At 42.2% G+C, this 22,536-nt stretch overlaps 1 protein-coding gene across 6 annotated transcripts in view; it reads left to right on the plus strand.

Annotated features, from left to right (window-relative positions):
- The window catches only part of LRRC3B (leucine rich repeat containing 3B), a 107,355-nt gene that overhangs the window by 70,527 nt on the left and 14,292 nt on the right, over window positions 1-22,536 (plus strand). For 2 of the 6 annotated variants that reach the window (XR_011388227.1, XM_008266075.4), the window contains exon 1: window positions 17,153-17,214. The exons of the other annotated variants lie outside the window; for them this stretch is intronic. The gene's annotated coding sequence lies outside the window, so the exon portion shown is untranslated. Of the gene's footprint in view, window positions 1-17,152; window positions 17,215-22,536 lie in introns of those variants that run through there. 6 annotated transcript variants of the gene reach the window in all.

A 22,536-nucleotide genomic window follows, 5' to 3' on the forward strand; every position in this document is an offset into this window, starting at 1 on the left:
GAGATTGTAAGTTTATCTATGAGCATGGGGAATGCGATTTTATATCTCACCAACTTGCTGGGAGGTTAAATCAGAAATGCCCCACATAAGACACTTCACGACATGTTCAAAGCTTCACTGTCACTCATATCACAAGCATGCAATTCCGACTCTACAGCCCAGAATTGTCTGAACAATTGACCTTCTGTTCCTTCACATAGAATGTTGAAAGCCAATAGACAATGTGCAAAAACTGTTTGACATTGCTTTTGGTAGGGGAAATACATAGTTAGGTTTTGCCTCCATGTCTACAATAGCTTTTGTGATCCAAAGAAACAAAGTACTCATACAATCTATCCCAGGAAGGGGACCTATTTTGGCATCTCCTGAAACAGACATCGCCAAACATCTCAGAGTAGTGTCTTTACCTAGAAAGGTGGCATTATCTCTTATATTTTGTTGTCAATTGTAGGATTTTGCTTTGGAATCCAAACACCATGGCAATATGAACAAAGAAGGAAAAACATCTGATCTTTTGTCCTCAAATATTTATTTTTGTCATACTACACAAGACAATTTAATTGCTGTGGTCTAGACCAGCATTTGAGGGAATGTGAAAGAAGGAAGAAAAGGTTGGAAATCAAGAGAATTGGTATATAGTTTCAGTTCTGGTTGACATTAGCTTGTATTTTTTAATTGTTCTTTTGTGTTTATAAAAGTTTTTCTAGACATAGCTGAAGTGTTATCCATGCAGTGGGATAGGACTTAATTAGATTAACAAACATAATTACAGGTGTAGATTTTGTAAACAAAACATGGTATTGTATATGTAGTTTTAACAGGGAAATTGTTTATTTGAAAAGTCAGGCTAAATTAAATATGATGGTACTTTAAAAATTTATGGGAGAATGAAATTAACAAAAAATTTGGCATAAAAAACTTTTGAAATGTAAGCATAGTTTTTTTTTATAATACATATTTTCCATGAGCTTATTGAAGACCATTCACATGCCTGTGAGAATGTTAGTAACACATATAATTCTGCTACTCAGTCTACTTGGGAAGAAGACATAAACCCCATCACATCCTTTCAGGAAGAAACAGTATCCTATAATGTTTATGAGCTTAGGCTGTGAATCTGGATCGCAATCCAGGCTTTACCACTGATTCAAGCAAGCTTCTTAGAGCCTTTATTTCCTCATCTGTAAAATTCCCAACTTTCAAGGAAGTGCTGAATATAGAATAAGATTGTGCATGAAGCACCAACTCCCAAATGATGGCCAAATAAATGTCAGTCACTACAGTTATAATAATTATTCTTATCACTATATTATTAGTATTAATCATTGTCTGGTACAAACAGCTACCAGATGGTTGGTGAACTTGGTATAAATAAAATACTTCTGAAATGAGCAAAAGCTCTTGAGTTGAATATTTAAACAAAATGATTCATTTAGTAAGTCAGTATCTGCAATGTGTTTACCAGATTTAGTCGTCAGCTGAATCCATTTTACATTATAAGCTAGTTAAATAGTTAATTCCAAATCCTTTCACACATGGGATCTGGCAGTAGCTTTGTAGCTGGCACCTCCTCTTGTCCAACTCTTATTTAATGATGTTTTTGCTTTTTCTTACACATCACCTAGGTTTGAGATCCTCTGTCCAAATACTGGCATCTCATTGATTCTAATCTTTACCGAACAAACTGTTAAATTCACTCCCCCCTCCTCCTTGGCTTCCCTTCCCCATGTTCTTCCACACACACATTGTCCCCTGCAGAAGAGAACTTCCTTGGTTTCTTTGTCATCAGGTCACCTGCTTTACCGAATAGCTATGTTTCCTTTTGCTTTTGTACCTGGTGGGAAGAGCTATTTATTTTTTCCCCAGGAAGTCTGGCCGTTGAGAGGGGAAAATATGTTTCCTGGCCAAGTGCCACTGGAAGGACATCCCCCCAGCCTGAAGACAAAGGAAATGCCCCCTTTGGTGTTAGTTATTGTTGATTTTGAAGCATCACTGGCCCTCCAGTGGCTCCTTCCTTCAGGTTCTTACAATGGTGTTATTTAGCCACAGTATATGAGCATCAGAAAATTGCTGTTTTTCCTTCTGCATCAATTAGCCCTCTCTTTCTTATTTCACTTTTCCATTGTGTTTACCCGAAACAATGCAAGATCTGAGATTTCCTAGTTTACACCCTGTTTCTGTACATAGACATTCTACAGCATGTTAGAATTACACGCAAAAGCAATCTCATCTTCATTTTTTTTACACCAATTAAACTCAGGCAGCTCAATTCTGAGGTCTTTTATATTCCACTCATGCTTACTTGAATGACATGCTGGTACATCTGTGCATCAATTGGGAGCAGAGGATGTTAGGACAGGTCAGGAAAAGGTAAACTAAGAGGCTATGGGAGTGGTGCGGTTAAGTCCCTGCTTGGGACACCTGTATTCTGTATCAGAGGGCCTATCTGAGTCCTGGTTTATGTTTCTGATCCAGTTTCCCGCTAATGTGTATCCTGGGAGACAGCAGATAATGGTTCATATACTCGGGTCCATGTGGGAGAATTGGATAGAGTTCCTGGCTCCTGGCTTCTGCCTGGCCCAGCCCTGATTGTTATTGGTATTCAGGGGAGTGAACTGGTAGATGAAAGATTCTCTCTCTCTCTTCCTTTTTTGTCTACCTCTCCTTCTTTTACTGTTTCCCTTTTAAATAAAATAAAATGAAAATAAATAAATAAATAAATAAATAAATAAATAAAAAGAAAGAAAAGAGACTTGATGGCATCTCTTGTCCCACCCAGGAAGGGAATAGCAGTTCAAATTACACCTATAATGATGTGATAAACACTGGTTTGAGAGAGGGTAGTGTTTTAACACCACAGCCATCTGACCTGTAAGGTAAATTGTGACAGCAGCAGCTGGAATCTCCAAATGTTGTCAGAACCATATGGGAATAGTTGCAGCATCACAATTCCTGGAGTCCATTGAATCCAAGGATGGGGAACATCCAGCCCACAGGCCATGTAAGACCCATGAATTTATTTGGTCTGGCCCTGCCAGAGCAAGTGCAGGTGGGACTTGAAATTCAATAAACCTATAGTAGGCTAATTTTGAACTTGATAATTTTGTATGGCCCATAAATGATAGTGTAAATATCCAAAATGCCCTTGTCATAGAAAAAGTTCCCAAGCAAGACCTGTGGAAATAAAAGTCTGGTAAAGGCGCAGTGGGAACTGGATCCCCAGAGGGCCAAAGGTTCCTGACAGGGTCCCACCAGCAGGTGTTAAATGGAAATCAGAAACAAATATGTGGCCATTTTCTTTTTTTTAACTTTTATTTAATGAATATAAATTTCCAAAGTACAGCTTATGGATTACAATGGCTTCCCCCCCAACCCCATAACTTCCCTCCCACCCACAACCCTCCCCTTTCCCTCTCTGTCCACCCTTCCATTCACATCAAGATTCATTTTCAATTCTCTTTATATACAGAAGATCAGTTTAGCATATATTAAGTAAAGATTTCAACAGTTTGCACCCACATAGAAACACAAAGTGAAAAATACTGTTTGAGTACTAGTTATAGCATTAAATCACAATGTACAGCACATTAAGGACAGAGATCCTACATGAGGAGTAAGTGCACAGTGACTCCTAGTCCAGTCCAACATGGGATGGCAGGGTTGTGGCTGAGTGGACCCATAGGTACGTAAAGCTTACACCTTACTGAGGCAGTGGCAGTAATCACAGACCCCTTTCCAAAATGCTACTTACTCAAAGCAGGATCACTGTACCACTCTGGGCAGCCTGTCAGTCATCCCATTGGCTGGCCTCTGACAGCAAGCTTGCCAGATTTTCACTCTGTATCTCCCTTTCCCAGCTCTGCTTACTGTGCAGAGCTGGGATGCCCACTTCTAAGACAGCAGCAGCAGGGCTTCTCAGGAAGGAACCTCTGTTCTCACTTTGTAGCACTTTGCCAGACAAAACTTGGCACAGTTCTCAGGACTCTTTGCTGCATGTGTGACATACTGCTGTCTGACAGAGGCTGATCCTTAGCCCACAGGTCTTGAGTGTCTCAATATTTTCCTCTTCCTGCTGTGCACTTGTCCCATTTCTGCAGGTGAATCAGCCAACTTAGATGATTTGTTCAAGTTATTCGGTTAGTATCATGATCAATTCCTTGGAAGCCCTCCCCCACTCTTTTTTTAAACAGTGTTGGAAAAGTTCCAGCTCTCTCTGTAAACCCTTCATTTTTCTAATAGCAACCAAGGAACCAAGTGGGGAGGCAATTTTTATGAAAATGGTCAGTCCAGCTGCTTCCCAGGAAATCGAGTCAAGTCTCAGCCTTTGTGGCTTTTAAGAGATCATGCCGTATCAGGAGTCGGGCAGGTTAATCTGAAACTCTTGGTGGAGTCCTGGCGTTGGCCAGGATATGTGTTGCTTCTACATTTATCCTCTTCTTCTATCTCTTCTCTGATAATTTCTGTTTCTTTGCATCAGCTCTCTTACTGACTGCTTTAGTAACTACATGCACTTAGAGTTCTTTCTGTACTGCTGTAGCAGAACAACAAAGATAGGGTAATGAATAATGAACCAAAATTTATTTCCTTGCAGTTCTGGAAGCTGGAAAGTCCAAGGTTGAAGGACAGCAACTGTGAGGCCTCATATGATGGGAGGTAGAAGGGCAAGGAGATGAAAGGGGGCCACATTTCTGCTTTTATAACCCCATGAGTCACCTCCCAAAGGTCCCACCTTTTAATGCTGTTACATTGGCAACCAAGTTTCAACATGAGTTTTGGAAGGGGAAAGCATTCAAACCGCAGCACTGACTTCCTGTAAACACATTTATCAAGTTCAGAATGAATGCATTGTCCAAGTGGCATTCAGGACCCTACGTTCACCAGCAGCCACCCTCTGCTACTCTGTTCCCTCAACACACTGAAGCACTTACAGTTGCTTCAAGACAGTTTTTTCCCTTTGGCTTCCTGATTTTGATCGACTTTCATGCTTCCTGAAATGCTCCCTTCCTTTCAATCTCTGCTTCCCAATGTGCTGCTCATCTTTCTAGTATGTGGCCACAGGCAACTCATTATATTTCCATGGGTCTTTTTTGTTTGTTTGTTTGTTTTTTTGACAGGCAGAGTTAGACAGTGAGAGAGAGAGAGAGAGACAGACAGAGAGAAAGGTCTTCCTTCCGTTGGTTCACCCCCTAAGTGGCTGCTATGGCTGGAGCATTGCGGCTGGTGCACTGCGCTGATCTGAAGCCAGGAGCCAGGTACTTCTCCTGGTCTCCCATGCAGGTGCAGGGCCCAAGGACTTGGGCCATCCTCCACTGCACTCCCAGGCCACAGCAGAGAGCTGGACTGGAAGAGGAGCAACTGGGACAGAATCTGGCACCCCAATGGGGACTAGAACCCGGGGTGCCGGCGCCTCAGGCAGAGGATTAGCATAGTGAGCTGTGGCGGCGGCCTCCATGGGTCTTAATGTCTCCATCTGTGGAAGGAGAGCCAGAACCAAGAGGATAGGCTCAGCAATGCTGTGGGATCCCAATTCTCAAAGTTTAGAAGGACAAAGGCTGTTTTTCATTAATGTTCTATGTCTAGCAGGATCAGTGATGGGTTCCTCCTCTTTCTAGTTACTTAGTGACCCCCAGGAAGTCTGGGGAGTGGTGTGTGAGGTGGGGATTGAGAGGAACTTCAAAACCCTCATAAGTTCTGCTCAGAATTCATTAGCCAAGGTGATTACACGGAAGCACCTAAATTCAGAGGGGTGAAGGATGCTGCTGCTTCACTTCCTGGAAGAAGAAGAATGGAAATTTCTGGGAAGCATTGTAACACAGACCATACATAATGAAGGTGCAGGTGAAGTCCCAAGACACCATTCACGTACCTCCTTTGCAAGAGCCAGCTTCTAGGTGTGAAGGGGTAGAGAGTGGAAGAGAGATTTCAGTTCACTCAGGATGCTCTTTAATTGCGCCGGCATCTCCACAGTGGGACAAAGCCCATTACCGTACTTAGGCTCGGTTCTGTGTGGGTTCCAATCCTGACTCAATCCCTTACTAGCTCTGTGACTGTGAGAAAGCTCTTCTGTGTCTTGATTTTGTCCCGTGGAAAATAAGATCAATAATTATAAATTCCTCAAAGGATGGTTATGTGTATTAAACAAATTAATAATTATGAAGTTATCAGAGTGGTACCTCATGCTTTCTATGTGCTTGTATTTGCTGATTGAAATGTAATTATGTCTCTCTCACACACACTATTCTGATATTGGCATTTTTTCCTTATAATATTATGTTGTAGCAATCTCTCTGTCTCTCCCTCTTTCTCTTCCTTTCTCCCTTCTTCTCTGCTGCATATATGTACATATTTATATGCCTCATTTGTACATACACCTCATGTGTGTGTTCGTATTCCAGTGTATTTTTTAAAAACAGCTTTGTACTATTCTATTTTATTTTTATACCTTAATTTACTACTGAGGTGGCTCAACTAGTGGAATTTTTCTGTGAGATGATTCAGGAAGATTTTAGTCACATGAATTGCCATTCGCTGAGCAGTTTCCTGCTTTATTCTGCTCAGATCTGGGATTGAGATACTTTGATTAATGGTGCAGTGGAAGATGTGTCCACATGTGCCCTGTCAATAACAGTCCAGCCTCTCAATTATGATATTGTCACTTGCTGACAAATATTCTCTCAAGTCCCCTGAGTAGAAAATACTGTATTATCGGTCAAAAAAAGAAAAAAGGTGACATGGCCATTAAGAGGCTCAGTCATGAGATACGATCCGCAGAGACGAGGTCACTTGCCTTGCCCAAGTGAACTCCATACCTACACCTTTCTAAGTTCTCTTATCAATGGTTGGATCTATGATGGGGGCCATAAACGTTTCTTGACTGATGTAGTTGTTTTTCTTCATTCCCCATGTTGCTTATGGATTACTTCAGCACTGTTTCATTTACTATTTAACTTGCAGCCCAGACTCTTCAATTCCTGCTGGGGTCATTGATAGTTTTTCATCTTCTGCATCTCCACCTCCCCAGTTGCACTTTGATGTCTTTCCTACCTTCTCATTTCCAAAAATAAATCTCCAGCTCAGCAAATGTGATCACCTATGTCCCAGGCAGGGTGAGCACAAAACAGGGCCATTCACTACTGCATGTTAGGATTCCAAGGGAGAAGACCCTGCAATGAAATTTAGCATGCACGAGGCTTAATAAAGAGCATCCTCGAGACCAACACTCATGGGTCGGATGGGAAGGACTGGAGAGAGGGAGAAGTCTAGATGTGATGCAGACCCAGTGGGAACCTCGGTGAACCCCACAGGCAACTCAGGATTTAGAACTGTCCTTCAGGGATTTCTCAGTAGGGCTGCGGTGGCCAAGTCTTGCTCCTCCCCACTGGCCAGTCACTGGATGTGTGCTGTCCCTTGAAGCTAAGTGGTTCTCTGCCACAGAGATGATCCCCAAATGGATCACTAACTGAAAGTGCTGCTCCAGCGCCACTCCCAGCAGCTGGGACAGTCCTTCCCTGCAGGGGCACCCAGGTGGTGTCTCAGTGCCCACCAGGACAGGACACCGGGGACTGTAGCTCAGCCCTTTCCCATTTCATAAGCTCAGAGAGGCGAAGGCAGTTCCGTCTGCTCAGGTTCTTCCCCCAGCCTGCCATCTCACCTTTGCTGGAGACAGTGGTTTTAGAGTTCTTAATGCATTTCCCTTCTTTTCAGCATCATTTAGCAATTTAACGCAGCCCTAGCTTTTGCTTTTGCTGTCCTTGGCATAATCTTTTAAGGAGACTTCCTCGTTTTCTTTTGGCTGCTATGACAGCAGTGCATCCTCTGCATTATAATTGCTCGGAATATGGTCCCAGCATCCCTTTTGCTCTGATTCTGAGGGGATAGTGTGCTTCCAAACACGAATTTGTCTAATAAAATTTGGACTGCTCTGTGCAGCATGCAGCCACTGAGCATATAATTCCTTTTCCTTTTCTTTGAAGAAGCAAGCTTCTGTTAGAGACAGCCCCCCACCTATCCCTTCTCTCATCGCAGAGATAATTTCCATACAGCCCACTCGATCTTGCCTGGCAGCACGGGAGCCCAGAATAGCGTGGAGAATTGAGAGTCACAGAAGAGAAGCAGCCTCCTCCCCTATACACTTGCGAGCTGAGCTGCTAACAAGTGGCAGAATTGATTCATTTGAATTTCCTCTCCCTTCATTTCCTCTACCTTCCCTCTGGTGCTGCTGATAATGAGCAGAGAAAATGACCCAGGACCAGGGAGGCAGATGGAAAGGGAAGAGAACCAGAGCTTGAGATAATCCAGAGTTTGAATAATTAAGAACCAGCCTCAGCTCCTCCACCTCGCACACCTCCACACTCCTCAGCAGCCATGGGACAGAGCCACTAAAGCAGGAGACAGTGTGCAAACAGCCTTGGGAAAGACTGTCGGATGTCCTTGCTTGGGCAACATAAAGGCAGCTCCCTGAAGTGTCCGCCTTGGCCACCTGAGAAAGGGGCTGAGGTGCCCTTAGTGCACGTAAAAGCTCATAGCATGGAAGTTGGATGATGACAGATTAGTAGAAAAGGGATGAACCTTCAAAAGTCTGCCTGCAGCTCTTTGTAGACAACCAGGAATCTGTCCTTGGACACAAGAGAAAAAGAACCAATGACCAGAGCAAGAACTGTGCTCCTTCTCCAAGCTCCTGGACAGAGCACACTTGCCAGCACTAGTAGAGAATCATGCCTATCCCCATCCCACCCTATAGTCGCTGCTAAGAGGATTTCTGCATCTACTCCCAAACAGCAAGCACTACCCCTGCTGTAGAGTTGTTGTTCGGGGAGTGAAAAGACCTGGAGAGAAATGTACTCTTCCCATGGAAATGCCTCGGTTTCCCCATTGTGGGATGATTGCTGCCTGTTCCAGAAGAGACCTGGAGTCCCGCAGCCCTGATTTGTTTACATCCTCTGCAGGGAATCTCAGATGCTGAGCACAAAGAGTCCCAGAGGAGTCTCTGGTATCCTGATGCCTAAGGGTTTGTCGTGCTGCCTTTCCTTCAGATCAGAGACAGTGGAAAGGAAAGGGTAGATGCTGGCACATTTGAAGAGAGAAGCCCACTTCTTGTAGACCCAGTCTCTCCCTACCTCTCACTCCCAGAACTAGTTCATCTCCATGCTTTGACTGTGTTGCTGAATCCTTTGGCCCAGGCCAGTGTCTCGGGCTTGATGACGGTGCACCCAGGACACCAGGACCAGTGCTGACACATTCAACAGGGACGACCCCTCATGCAGCCTGACCTCGCCCTACCAGTAACCTCAGCTTTCTGGGAGAGCAGAGGCATCATCCTCTTAATCTTGCCAAATACGACTTCATGAGTTAGACTCTGCCTTCTCCATTTACTCAGTGAGAGAAGCTATCCTTTTTTTTTTAACTTTTATTTAATGAGTATAAATTTCCAAAGTACAGCTTATGGATTACAATGGCTTCCCCCACCCCCATAACTTCTCTCCCACCCGCAACCCTCCCCTTTTCCGCTCCCTCTCCCCTTCCATTCACATCAAGATTCATTTTCAATTATCTGTATATGCAGAAGATCAGTTTAGCATATATTAAGTAAAGATTTCAACAGTTTACACCCACATAGAAGCACAAAGTGAAAAATACTGTTTGAGTACTAGTTATAGCATTAAATCACAATGTACAGCACATTAAGGACAGAGATCCTACATGAAGAGTAAGTGCACAGTGACTCCTGTTGTTGACTTAACAAGTTGCCACTCTTGTTTATGGCATCAGTAATCACCCTAGGCTCTTGTCATGAGTTTCCAAGGCTATGGAAGCCTTTTGAGTTCACCGCCTCTGATCATATTTAGACAAGGTCGTAGTCAAAGTGGAAGTTCTCTCCTCCAGAAGCTATCTTTTTTAATTTCAAACCTGATTGTGCAAGGCGAAGTTCACAATTAGGGGCTTCCTCCTTCCTCTTCACCATCCTCTTCCCTCCTCCCTCCTCACCCCTGGCCTGGTGCTCCTCTATTTCTGTATGGACTGCCACACACACGAGGATGGCAAAATCTGCACTGATGAAGGTAGGGTGGCGTGTCCTGGCCTTAATTTTTTAGCTTCTTAAGAAGCCTGCATCATGTTTGCAGTGTTTAGTCCTTTATTGGGCAAACAGGCCCTGAGCACACTCTCGTGCCATTGGCTCTAAGGCAGCCGGAGGGGTGCTCACTGCTGTATTATTCACAAGGACCACTGGCCCATCCAGGCACAGGTGTTCCACCCTGCTCTGTCCAGTGCTCCCATCTGTGACTAGCAATTGCTGAATTGGCAACAGAGAAAGGGAAGGTAGTGCTGAGCCTCTGTTTACACTGTTACTACATCAGAGAACTGAGGGGACCATGCCAGGCCCAGCAGAAAGCCATAGGTGGTCAGGCATGTTTTGAGTTGTGTGTAAAAATCAGTTTATTGTAGTACCAGTTTAGTCACAATTTTTTTTTAAATTTATTTTATTTATTTGAAAGAGTTACGGAGAGAGGTAGAGACATACAGAGAGAGAGAGGGGGCTTCCATCCTCTGGTTCACTCCCCAAATGGCCACAACAGCTGGAACTGAGACAATCCAAAGCTAGGAGCTTCTTCTGGGTCTCCTATGCAGGTGTAGGGGTCCAAGGGCTTAGGCCATCTTCTAGTGCTTTTCCAGGTGCATTAGTAGGGAGCTGGATTGGAAGTGGAGCAGCCACGTCTTGAACCGGCACCCATATGGGATGCCAGCGCTGCAGGCCAGGGCTTTAACCCACTGTGCCACAGTACTGGCCCCTGGTCACAATTTATGAAACCTTCTCGCAGGGAGTGAAATGGGTGACAACATGTAATGATGATGATCTACATTTATCAGTTATGCAAGCATTTAGAGGCAACAGGAGGGGGGATTCACATTATCATGTTACAGAAACAGCTCTCTCTTGTTGCTTGACTTTCCTGGTTTCAGCTGGACGTCCTCCTACCATTGTTACTTATCTCACTGCTGGCTGTGCCTCTGAAATAGATAGTAAGGTGAAGAATACCAACTCCGTTTTATTTCAGCTGGCTTGTTATGTCTGAGCAAGGAGGTAGGGGAAGTTGTACTGTGTCAGGCAGACAATTAAATGGGTTTGGAAAGTCTTATTTGGTTTGTTGTTGACAAAAGCTAACCCCTTAGGTAGCTGTTAATTTTTCCGGGTGGTTCCCAGAAGAAAATCAAGCGAACTCAGGGCAACATATATCCCAGTGGAATTTCAATGAAATGCAACCTATGGAAAAAAAATGCACCCTAATCTCAATGGTGGTTTCCATGGCGGGGGGGTTCTCTACTGTGAAATGAAGTTTTCTCTAGATTGTTAAAAACCTGTGTCTAACTCAGAAGGTAAATGGCTCAGGTGGAGAATAGGGAGGCGAGGAAAAATCTCGAATGGATTGAAGCCACTGATAGAACATGGGGTGGCTCATTGATCCACTGATATAAATAGGTCAACAGGAGTGAGCCTGTCTGATGATTCTACTCTTAAAATTAAAGGGCCATCAACAGTACCGAGGCAAGTTCTTGGTTCGGCTTCGTAGTTCCAATGACATTAGTTGGTTGGTGTTTCCAGTCTTTTCTGTAAGGAAGACGTGGGTTTCTCTGAAAAACATCATAGGAGAAAATAAATGAGGAAAACTCTGACCCTGCTTGATCCCCCATGTGACCACTGAGAAGATAAAACTTGAAAAAGTACGTCCGGGTGCTTGAGAGAATGAGAACTCTAAATCTGAAATCAAGGGCGAGTTACATGACAGTCAGGGGTGATGTATTCATTACTTGGCTCTTGCTAACAGGTTCCCCTTGGCTTAATAGATGGTGGTTCTGGAAAGGAAGAATTATGGGATGCCAAAGAGCTGCTTCAGTTATGTGGTGATTCTTGACTACCTGAATCATCATTAATTCCTTATCTGTTTAATCTGCTTCAACTCCGAGCTTCTTACCCTCTTCACTGACTCTGTAAAAAAAATTAATTTCTTGATTAGGACAAACATTGGAAGGAAGGATAAGCGGGAGGAAAATTATTTCCCTATTCTCTACATGAAATCAAGATCCAGACATCAATCTCAGGTCATCAGCCTGGATAAGTCAGTGAAAATTTGTCTGAAGCTACAGTTCCAGCCAATACTTACTTGGGCGAGGGAGGCAGCAAATGACCAAACTGAAAAGGAGGGGAGTGTACACTTCAGGCCTGGGTAACAGGGAGTGGGCACCATTGGATGGGAGACCTTGCAGAGAAAATATGGGGGGAGAATTTAATGCTATCCATATGTGGCCATGACTTCTGGATTAAGAAAATGCTATTTATTTCAGTTCTGTTTCAACAGGACTGCTAATACGTGACATCTAAATTCCTCAGTGAATCTCTAGACCCTGCACATCCTTTGTAGTCTTCTCTTTGATGTTTGCTTTCATATTTACAGGACAATTTTTGAGAGCTAGAGAGAGCTACAAGCACTAGGATGGCTGTACATGTGTGCCCAAAATTCCTGCACAGACTCTGAGCCCACAATATGTTTAAAACAAAGTCATTCAATCACAAGAGGAATAAGGGTGCTTTAAAAAGTTCATGGAAGTTGATATTAAAAATAAGCTTGGGGGCCAGCGTTGTGGCATAGCAGGTAAAGCTGCCACCTGCAGTATATGGGCACCAGTTCATGTGCCGGCTGCTCCACTTCCAATCCAGCTATGACCTGGGAAAGCTATAGAAGACAGCCCAAGTCCTTGGGCCCCTGTACCCATGTGGGAGACCTGGAATAAACTCCTGGCTCCTGGCTTCAGATCGCCATAGCTCTGGCTGTTGCAGCCATCTGGGGAATGAACCAGCTGATGGAAGATCTCTCTCTCTCTTTCTCTCTCTCTCTCTCTCTCTCTCTGCCTCAGCCTCTCTGTAGCTCTGCCTTTCAAATAAATGAATAAATAAATAAATAATTTTTTTTAAAAAATAAGCTTGTTTTGGTGCAAAAAATTTTGAAAGCATACATATGATGGATCTTCAAAAATTCATGGAAATTCATATTAGGAAAAAAATTGTAAATAAACATCATTTGATTATATTTTCCACAGAACATTTTTTTTAAAGTTTTATTTATTTTGAAATTCAGAGTTACAGAGAGAGAGGACACACACACACACACACAGAGAGAGAGAGAGAGAGAGAGAATCTTCTATCCATTGTTTCACTCCCCAGATGGCCATAATGGCCAGCACTGGGCCAGGCTGAAGTCAGGAGTCAGGAGCTTCATGCAGGTGTCCCACCAAACACTTGGACCATCCACCACTGCTTTTTCCAGGCCACTTTCAGGGAGCTGAATCAAAAGTAGAGCAGCTGGGACACAGACCAGAGCCTATATGGGGTTTTAGTATAGCAGGCAGTGACTTTACCTGCTCAGCTACAATGCCAGCCCCTCCAAAGAACTTTCTGAAGTACTCTCATGACTGACATGTGTTGTGCACTGACTGTGTGAAGTCGTATTCTAAGTACTTTACCCAAATAGTCTCACTAAATGCCTAGAAGTAGGCACTGCTGTTATACTCATTTTACAGATAGGGAAATAGAGTCAAGGCAAGGTTATCAAAGAAGCTGGGGGTTAGACAGTCAGACTCCTGAGTCTCTGCTTGTATCATCTGGCTGCACTGGTAGAGCAAGGACTCCATGCCAGACACTCTGCTGGACATCAGTGATCTGTGAGTAAACAGTCTTTAATGTTAGGCTGATTTTGTCTTACAACCGGATGGGTGTCCTTCCTCTGTGTGTCAGTTGTCCTAGCTGCTGGGAGGTTACCATGACAACTTGAACATTGTTGACTGTCATCGTCACCCAATAGGAGTAAATAATTTGCTTTCTCATGACAATGGAACTACTGATGCCCTTTACAATTGAGCAATTATGACATTTTGAAATGAGGTTTCTCTTACACATTTATTAAGGACACTCTAAGTTGTTAATATATGTGTTAAATAAATATCAGTCAGGCCAGATGATAAGAAACATCAGTATATCAAATGACTTAACTGTTAGAATAGTCCTGTAGGTGTGTTAGAGTTGGCTGCATAACAAATATCCCCCAGCTGAGTAGCATTGATTGCATTCACAAGCCTGTGAGTTGCTTAGTGGTTCTTCAAGGCTTTGATGGGTTCACTCATTCATCTGTGGTCAGCTGCTGGTCAAATAGTTGGCTCTGATGATCTCAACAGGGCTTTCTTAGTGTTTGTAGTGTGGATGGCACTAGACTAGGAGGCCTCAGCAGAGAAAACTGGCTTCTCCTTTATGCAGTCTCTCATCATCCAGCAAGCTAGTGAATGCTTTTCCCCAGGGTGGCTGGACAGGTGCCCTATGCAACAGCAGGAATATGCAAAGCCATTGGAGAAGCCTAAGATGAGAACCAGTACCACCAACAGTCAAAGCAAATCTCAGAGCAGCCTAGATTCACAAGGAATGGGAAAAGAGGCTCTACTTCTTGGTGGGAGGAGCTTTAAAGTCACAGTGTGAAAGAGCATGAATGGGGAATAATCAAAACCATTTTGGGAAAACAGGTTGCCGAATAATGTGAACTAGCCATTATCACGTCCAATTTAGAGATCAAAACACTGAGATCCAGTGCTAAATAACATGCCCTAAAAAATCACAAAACTTATCAGTAGTAACTTACTAGCAATAACTGGTAACTGAGTGACAAGTTTAGACAAGAACAGGTATGTCGAACTCCTAAGTCCTTCTTTAAAAATTTTAAGCATATTTTCATACATATTTATGGGGCATCAAGTGATGTTTCAATACAGGTATACATTATGTAATGTTCAAACCAGAGTAAGCATGTATTTATCTTTTTTTAAATTTTATTTAAGGTATACAAATTTCATATACACAGATTTAGGAACGTAGTGATACTTCCCATGCTAGCCTCCCTCCTGCCCATGCTCATAGCCTTCCAGCTTCTTCCTCTCCTATTCCCATTCTTAATGTTGACAAAGATCTGTTTTCAGTTTACTTTATACTCATAAGATTAACCCTACACTAAGGAAAACGTTCAACAAACAGTATGAAGAAAAAAAACATTGTTCCTCCACAGTAGAGTCAAGGGCTGTAAACAATCATCGAGTCTCAAAATGTCAATTTCACTCCTACACATTACTCTTTTTTTTTTACTTGCTTTTTTTTCCCCCAAAGAAACCTTTTATTTCATGAGTACAAATTTTATAAGTACCCCTTTAGGAATATAGTGATTCTTCCCACCATACCCACCTTCCCACCCCCACTCCCACCCACCTCCTCCTCCCTCTTCCATTCCCAGTCTCATTCTCCATTAAGATTTATTTTCAATTGACTTTATACACAGAAGACCAACTCTATACTAAGTAAAGATTTCAATAATTTGCACACACACACACACACACACACACACAAAACTGTTTGAGAACAAGTTTTACAGTTAGTTCTCATTGTACAACTCATTGAGGACAGAAGTCCTGCATGGGAAGTAAGTGCACACTGACTCCTGTTGTTAATTTAACAATTAACACTCTTATGTATGACTTCAGTGATCATCCAAGGCTCTCGACATGAGCTGCCATGGCTATGAAAGCCTTTTGAATTCACAGTTTCCATCAGTATTTAGACAAGGCCATAATCAAAGTGGAAGTTCTCTCCTCCTTTTAGAGAAAAGTGCATCCTTCTTTAATGGCTTCTCCTTTCCACTGAGGTCTCGCTCACGGAGATCCTTCATGTAGGATTTTTTGTTTCAGAGTGTCTTGGCTTTCCATACCTGAAATGCTCTTATGGGCTTTCCAGCAAGACCAGAATGCCTTAAGCACTAATTCTGAGGTCAGAGTGCTATTTAGAGTGATTGTCATTCTATGAGCCTGCTGTGTGGACTGCTTCCCATGTTGGAACATTCTCTCTTTAAATTCTATCTATCTATTATTATTAGACACTTGATCTTATTTATATGATCCTTTTAACACTTAATCCTAACTATATGATCACTAACATTTAATATGATCACTTTAACACTTAAACACTAATTTTTGCATTTTCAAAACATTCAAAGTCTTTTCTTCTAGCTTTTTTGCAGTATATAGTACTTTACCATCACACGTAGTCATTATACTATGCTGTAGGTACTGGAGCTTTATTCCTACCTCACTGTAACTTAACCTTTTTTAAAAAAAATTATCACTTTGGCCAGCGCCGCAGCTCAATAGGTTAATCCTCCACCTGCGGCGCTTGACACACCGGGTTCTAGTCCCAGTTGGGGCACCAGATTCTGTCCCAGTTGCTACTCTTCCTGTCCAGCTCTCTGCTGTGGCCCAGGAGAGCAGTGAAGGATGGCCCAGGTCCTTGGGCCCTGCACCCACATGGGAGACCAGGAGAGGCGCCTGGCTCCTGGTTTTGGATCAGTGTGGTGTGCCGGCCGCAGTGTGCCAGCCGCAGCGGCCATTGGAGGGTGAACCAACGGCAAAGGAAGACCTTTCTCTCTGTCTCTCTCTCTGTCTCTCACTGTCCACTCTGCCTGTTTAAAAAAAATCACTTTATAATATTTTCGTCTCCTTTAAGGATTGTATTATTAAATGATCCCTTAAAAAATAAAAGTGGTGGCTAAAGGTGAGAAAATAGAGTATTAAAATTTAAACAAAATAATAGGCTATTCATTTCCATTTAGTTATAGGCATGAATAGTTTTAATCAAAGAGAATTCTTTAATTAAACAGAAAATGACCCTTAGCGATAGCTGTGGACTATTAACTTTTATCTCTGACAACAATGGACATTAGTTGGTGTTTGATTTTTCTCTATAATAATATTATTCAGTCTAATAGTGATCAAGTGCAGCTAGAAATCTCTTTTGCAAACTCCTCACCTCATACTCCTCCAGAATATTTGGCTAAAGTGAGAGGGTGTTAGTGGTAGTTTTAGTAGCAGTAGAGGTAGTACTAAATATAGTTCAATTACATCTGAATTTATGAAATGTCTTTTTTTGTGAGTGGATGCAATATAAGCATGATGGGATGGAGGGAGACTTTTCAGGACAATGTATTTGGAAAATTCTAGGTTAGTAGTTATTTACTGAAATTCTCTTGAACAGGCTGATGTCCATTGTGACCTATAGCATTCACTTGGTAGAATTCTCAGACCTCTAGCTTTCTATTGAGCCCTTCAGAACTATGAGCTTGATTCTGATCTTTGCAGGTATAGTCAAAATCAATAATATTTTTAAAGTATCTAGTTTGAGACAGATGTTATCAGAAGTGTATGTAATAGACATTATTGCTATTCATAGTTGGGGCAACTGAGACTCTGAACCATTAAAAGGCTTGCCTAAGATCCCTCAGCTGGTATCAGAAGTGACAGTTCTACCTGAATTTATCAACCTTTAGGCCTGTGGTGTTTCCTGTACACTTTACTGGGAATAAGGAAATTTAAATGGCTGTCCAGCTTGCCTAGCTAGTAAGGAGAGATAATGTCTCAAATACGTTTTTGTCCTGCATAGCTGCTAACAGAAAATAGATTTTTAGTCAACATCTATAGGCCAATCCCTTACTTTATGTCCAATTTATCATAATGATTATGCTCTTGGTGAGGAAGTACAACAGTAGAAAATGATATAGAGAAAGAATGAAAATTTTCCGCCCTATCATCAGGTTCCAGAACCCCTGGGGGTAAGACTGTTACAAATCTTTTATTTTTTTCCATAACGTTTTAAAGTTTTTACCAGAGTGTACGTGCATGTGTGTACATAATCCTTCCATCTGTCATACACACATAAGTTCATACATGCAAATGTGTCCCTTGATAAGATATATTTGATATAATTTTATCAGAACTTGAGATTGATTCAGTCTTTTTATTTTTTTATTTTATTTTTTAAAGTATTTTTTTGACAGGCAGAGTTAGAGAGAGAGAGACAGAAAGGTCTTCCTTCCGTTGGTTCACCCCCCAAATGGCTGCTACGGCTGGCATGCTGTGCCAATCCGAAGCCAGGAGCCAAGTGTTTCCTCCTGGTCTCCCATGTGGGTGCAGGGCCCAAGCACTTGGGCCATCCTCCACTACCTTCCCGGGCCACAGCAGAGAGCTGGACTGGAAGAGGAGCAACCAGGACAGAACCGGCACCCCTACTGGGACTAGAACCCGGTGTGCCAGCGCCGCAGGCGGAGGATTAGCCTAGTGAGCTGTGGTGCCGGCTGATTCAGTCTTTTCATTAATGTACCACATTTATTGGATTAGTCTCTTTGTGAGAGGCATCTATATTAATTCCAGTTTTAAAACCTTATTTTTTGTGATAATAAACATTGTTTAAGTAAAATTAAATTTAATACTTATATATTTGCACAATGATAGTTTTTTCTTTAAACTTTTATTTTTTGTTAACACTAATTGCACCTACAAGTGCTCCTGAAAAAGTTCATGGATGGGCCAACATGGTCGTGCAGCAGATCCAAGCTGCCCTGTGCAACACTGGCATCTCTTTTCGGAGCATCAATTTGACTCCTGGCTGCTCAGCTTCCAGTTCAGCTCCCTGTTAACATAGGTAGGAGGGCAACAACAGATGGCCCAAGTACTTGGACCCCTGCCACACACATGGAGTTCCTAGCTCTTGGCTTTGGTGTGGCTCAGCTCCAACCATTGTAGCCATTTGGGAAGTGAACCACTGGATGGAAGACTCTCTCTCTCTCTTTTTCTCTCTCTCATCTTTCCCTATATGCATTCAAATAAACAAAATAAATCTGTTTTTAAAAGTTCATGGAAAATACACATTATCCTTCATTACTTTTTTTCATGACCTTTTGAAATATCCACTTTATGGGATACAGTGAGATAATTCAACACATGTCTACAATTTGTAAAGGGCAAATTGGGGGTAATTTGCATTCCATCTCTTCACTTGGGGCCTTTAAACTCCTGTCTTCTAAATCTCTCTAAAATATAAATTCAGTTATTGTAGTGCAGTCGTCCTACTGTGTTGGAGAGCTTATTTCTCCAATCTGACGTTATCCAGCCTTCCCTAACCTTGTTCCCCCCACCTTTTGAGTCTCCAGCAATTACAATTCTATTCTGTCATCGAAAACACATAAAGGCCATGGTTTCCCCCATTAACACTTCTTGTATAAAAGAGTGGACTATTGCCAAGAAAGGGTTATAAAAGCCTTAAGTGACAGTTTTTGTAATATAAATAAAATTTTTGATCAAAAAAGTAGGACCTGATTTTTGATCTGCTTTGTTCTAATCACGGATAGAAAGGGACCAAAATAATAGTCTCCATCAGATGCCTCTGTGATAGGATTCACAATGCCTAACATCAGGAGAGGGCAAATCAGCCTCTTCAATCTGCTCCTTTCCCTCAAAAACAGTTCTGTGTTTGTTTTGATGTTCTGGACATGGATTTTATTCAATCTCTATAGATGTAGCCAACTCTTTCTTATGTTAAAGACTGGGGCCCTCACCATGGCTCACTATGCTAATCCTCCTGCAGTGCTGTTATTCTGGGTTCTAGTCCCGGTTGGGGCACCGGGTTCTGATCCCTGTTGCTCCTCTTCCAGTCCAGCTCACTGCTGTGGTCCGGGAGGGCAGTGGAGGATGGCTCAAGTGTTTGGGCTCCTGCACCCGCGTGGAAGACCAGGAATAGGCACTTGGCTCCTGGCTCCGGATCAGTGCAGCGCTGGCCATAGCTGTCATTTGGGGAATGAACCAACGAATGGAAGACCTTTCTCTCTGTCTCTCTCTCACACTGTCTATAACTCTTCCTGTCAAATAATAAAAAAAAAAAAAAGACACTGCTCAGTATGTTATCAGTGAATAGAAGTATTCCAATTCTACATTACTTATAATCGCACAAAAAGGAATACAATTTAAAGATCTAACAAAAGAAACATGTAGATAGATCAAATATATAACCTTATTCACTGGGGCACTAGGCAGTCATTAAAATGATGACGCTCACGGTGGACGTTTGGTACATCAGTTAAGGTCTTGGGCCGTCTGCATCCCATATTAGAGTGCCTAAGTTTGAGTCCCATCTTTGCCCCTGATTCCAGCTTCCTGCAAACTAGACCCTAGGAAGATGGCTTGCAAGGTGCGATCACCGTCGCCATGTGTGAGGCCTAGGTTTAGTTCTGGGTTCCCAACTTCAACCTGGCCCATCCCAGCTGTTGCAGGGTTTTTTTGGAGGGTGAATCAGTGGATGGCAGATATCTCTTTCTCTCTTCATTTCAAATCAAATGAATAAATAAAATTGTTAACATGATGAAGGTCCTGAGAACTTTGATCTTTGAAAAATGCAGAAACACAACCTGTAAAATAGCCTGGTGGAATAAAATATTGTATTTCTTGCATATTTGTATTCCAAATAGTTGTCTTAATCTATTAAAACAAAACATTATATCTGTTTCATAATGCTCTTTGTAAACTTCAAGTTCATGGTCCCCGGAAGTTATTCTCCACTGAGGTTTGGGAAGACTGGGAGCCCTTAGCAGAGCTGTGTCTCGGGCTCGGGCAGGGATTGACATCCTGCAGGTCTGATGAGAGGCTGCCCTAACTCTGAAGGATGCTTGCTTGCAAAGGAGATGAAACGTGTCTCGTTTTGCCTGGCTATAGATCCAATCTGAGCCTATTGTTCCAACATAATTGTTACTAGCCCTGGTTTTCATTATCAGTTGTGTCTTTGTAGAACAAATTTCATGGACACTCTCACTAAAAGGGACATGCTAGCTATGCTGCTTTGTCAGTTTTCTATCCCACCCCAGTTTTATTCTGCATCTCTAGTAAATATCATCCCTAAATGATCATTTAACTTTCCACAACTTCAAACATCTTTCACAGATCAATGATTTCATGTCATGCCTAAGGACAAAGAAGAATATGTCAGCATCATCACTGAAATTTCAAAGACATTACCCATTATGTTGTGTGATGGCCTTTACCCAGGCTCCTTTAAAAATCCTGAAACTTGAAAATGTTATCTCTGCTAATTGTTCATCAGCTCATCATCTGTCACTGTATTAGATAATAGCTGTTTTGTAATTTGACATTTTTGTTTCTTTATTTTGGCTTACAGGAAATTCAGAGTTAAGCCAGAAGCTCAGCTGCAGCAGAAGCTCTTACACTGTGTAATGGGTGTCAGGTAGAGCTGGCTTGGAGTTCCAGTCTCTACTTGCTACTGTGTTAGTTTCCAGTGGCTTCTGTTAAAATTTCCCACAAGCCTGGTAGCTAAAATCAATGCACATCTGCTGCTTAGTAGACGCAGAGGCAGAAGTTTGAAATCAATTTCGATGGGAAATATCAATTTGTTGGCAGGAGCCCATTTTCTCTCAAGAGTAAAAGGGAGAATCTATTCCTTGCTACTCGGAACTTCTGGTGGCTTCTAGAATTTTCTGATCTGTGCCGATATCACTTTGATTTCTTACTGGTAACACTACCTGAGCCCCTTCTGTGTCAAGTATCTCTGTCTCCCTCTTTTATTTACTCATTTATTTATTTGAAAGGCAGCACATTAGATACAAATGCCCACAGCAGCCAGGATTGGGCCAGGTTGAAACCAAGAGTCTGGAACCCCATCTGGGTCTCTCGCATGGGTGGCAGTGCCTCAAGCACTTGGGCCATCTTCTACTCTTTCATAGGACCATTAGGAGGGAGTTGGGTCTGAAGCAGAGCAGCCAGAACTTGAACGGGCACTCCCATATGGGATGCTGGTATTGCAAGCAATGACTTAACCCACTGAGCCACACACTAGCCCTTTCATTTCTGTAAAATTATATTTATATGACTTGAGTAATCCAGGATAATTTCCATAAATCAAGATCCCTAACAATCACAAATGAAAAGTCTCTTTTTCAATAAAAAATGTATGTACACATTCCAGATATTTGGACTAGATATTTGGGGGAAATTTTTGGCCTACCACAGCCCATCCTCTGTTCTCAAAATTCAAACTTTCCTTCAAACAAAATATATTCATCACATCTTAACACTCCTTGAATCCTCAAAAGTCTTAACCCATTAAGAGTATAAACCCAAAGTCCAAAATCTTACCTAAATATCATCAATGCAAATGTTCCAAATTTCATCATTGTAATCATTTAAGTAAGATATAGGAATACTTTAACTATGAGTCATCTTGGGCAAAATTCCTTTCCATCTTTAAAGTAAAGCATTTGGTTCAGTGCCTTGTAAATAGTGGACACCCACACAATCTTAGTCACTATCAGAATTATCCCCTCTGTTGATACACTCATGAAATACTTTATTTTCTTTACCATTCTGTGATTCTTCTACCATTCCATGATCTGTGGACCACTCAGATCCTTCGTGGAGTAACATAGGAAGGTGAACGATAAATGAAAAAATATAATAATTGATTTTTTAGGAAAAAAATAGGATAAAGGACTTTCAGAATGAGAGCAATGAGAGGGAAGTGGAAGTGTTCCATAGGCTGTGCATTGTCATGGTAGAGAGAAGACAGATGTCGAAGGAGTGTGGCAGCCATGACAGGAGGAAGAACAACAGTCATAGTAACTT

Source organism: Oryctolagus cuniculus, chromosome 4, assembly GCF_964237555.1.
Source record: "Oryctolagus cuniculus chromosome 4, mOryCun1.1, whole genome shotgun sequence".
Classification (NCBI taxonomy): domain Eukaryota; kingdom Metazoa; phylum Chordata; class Mammalia; order Lagomorpha; family Leporidae; genus Oryctolagus; species Oryctolagus cuniculus.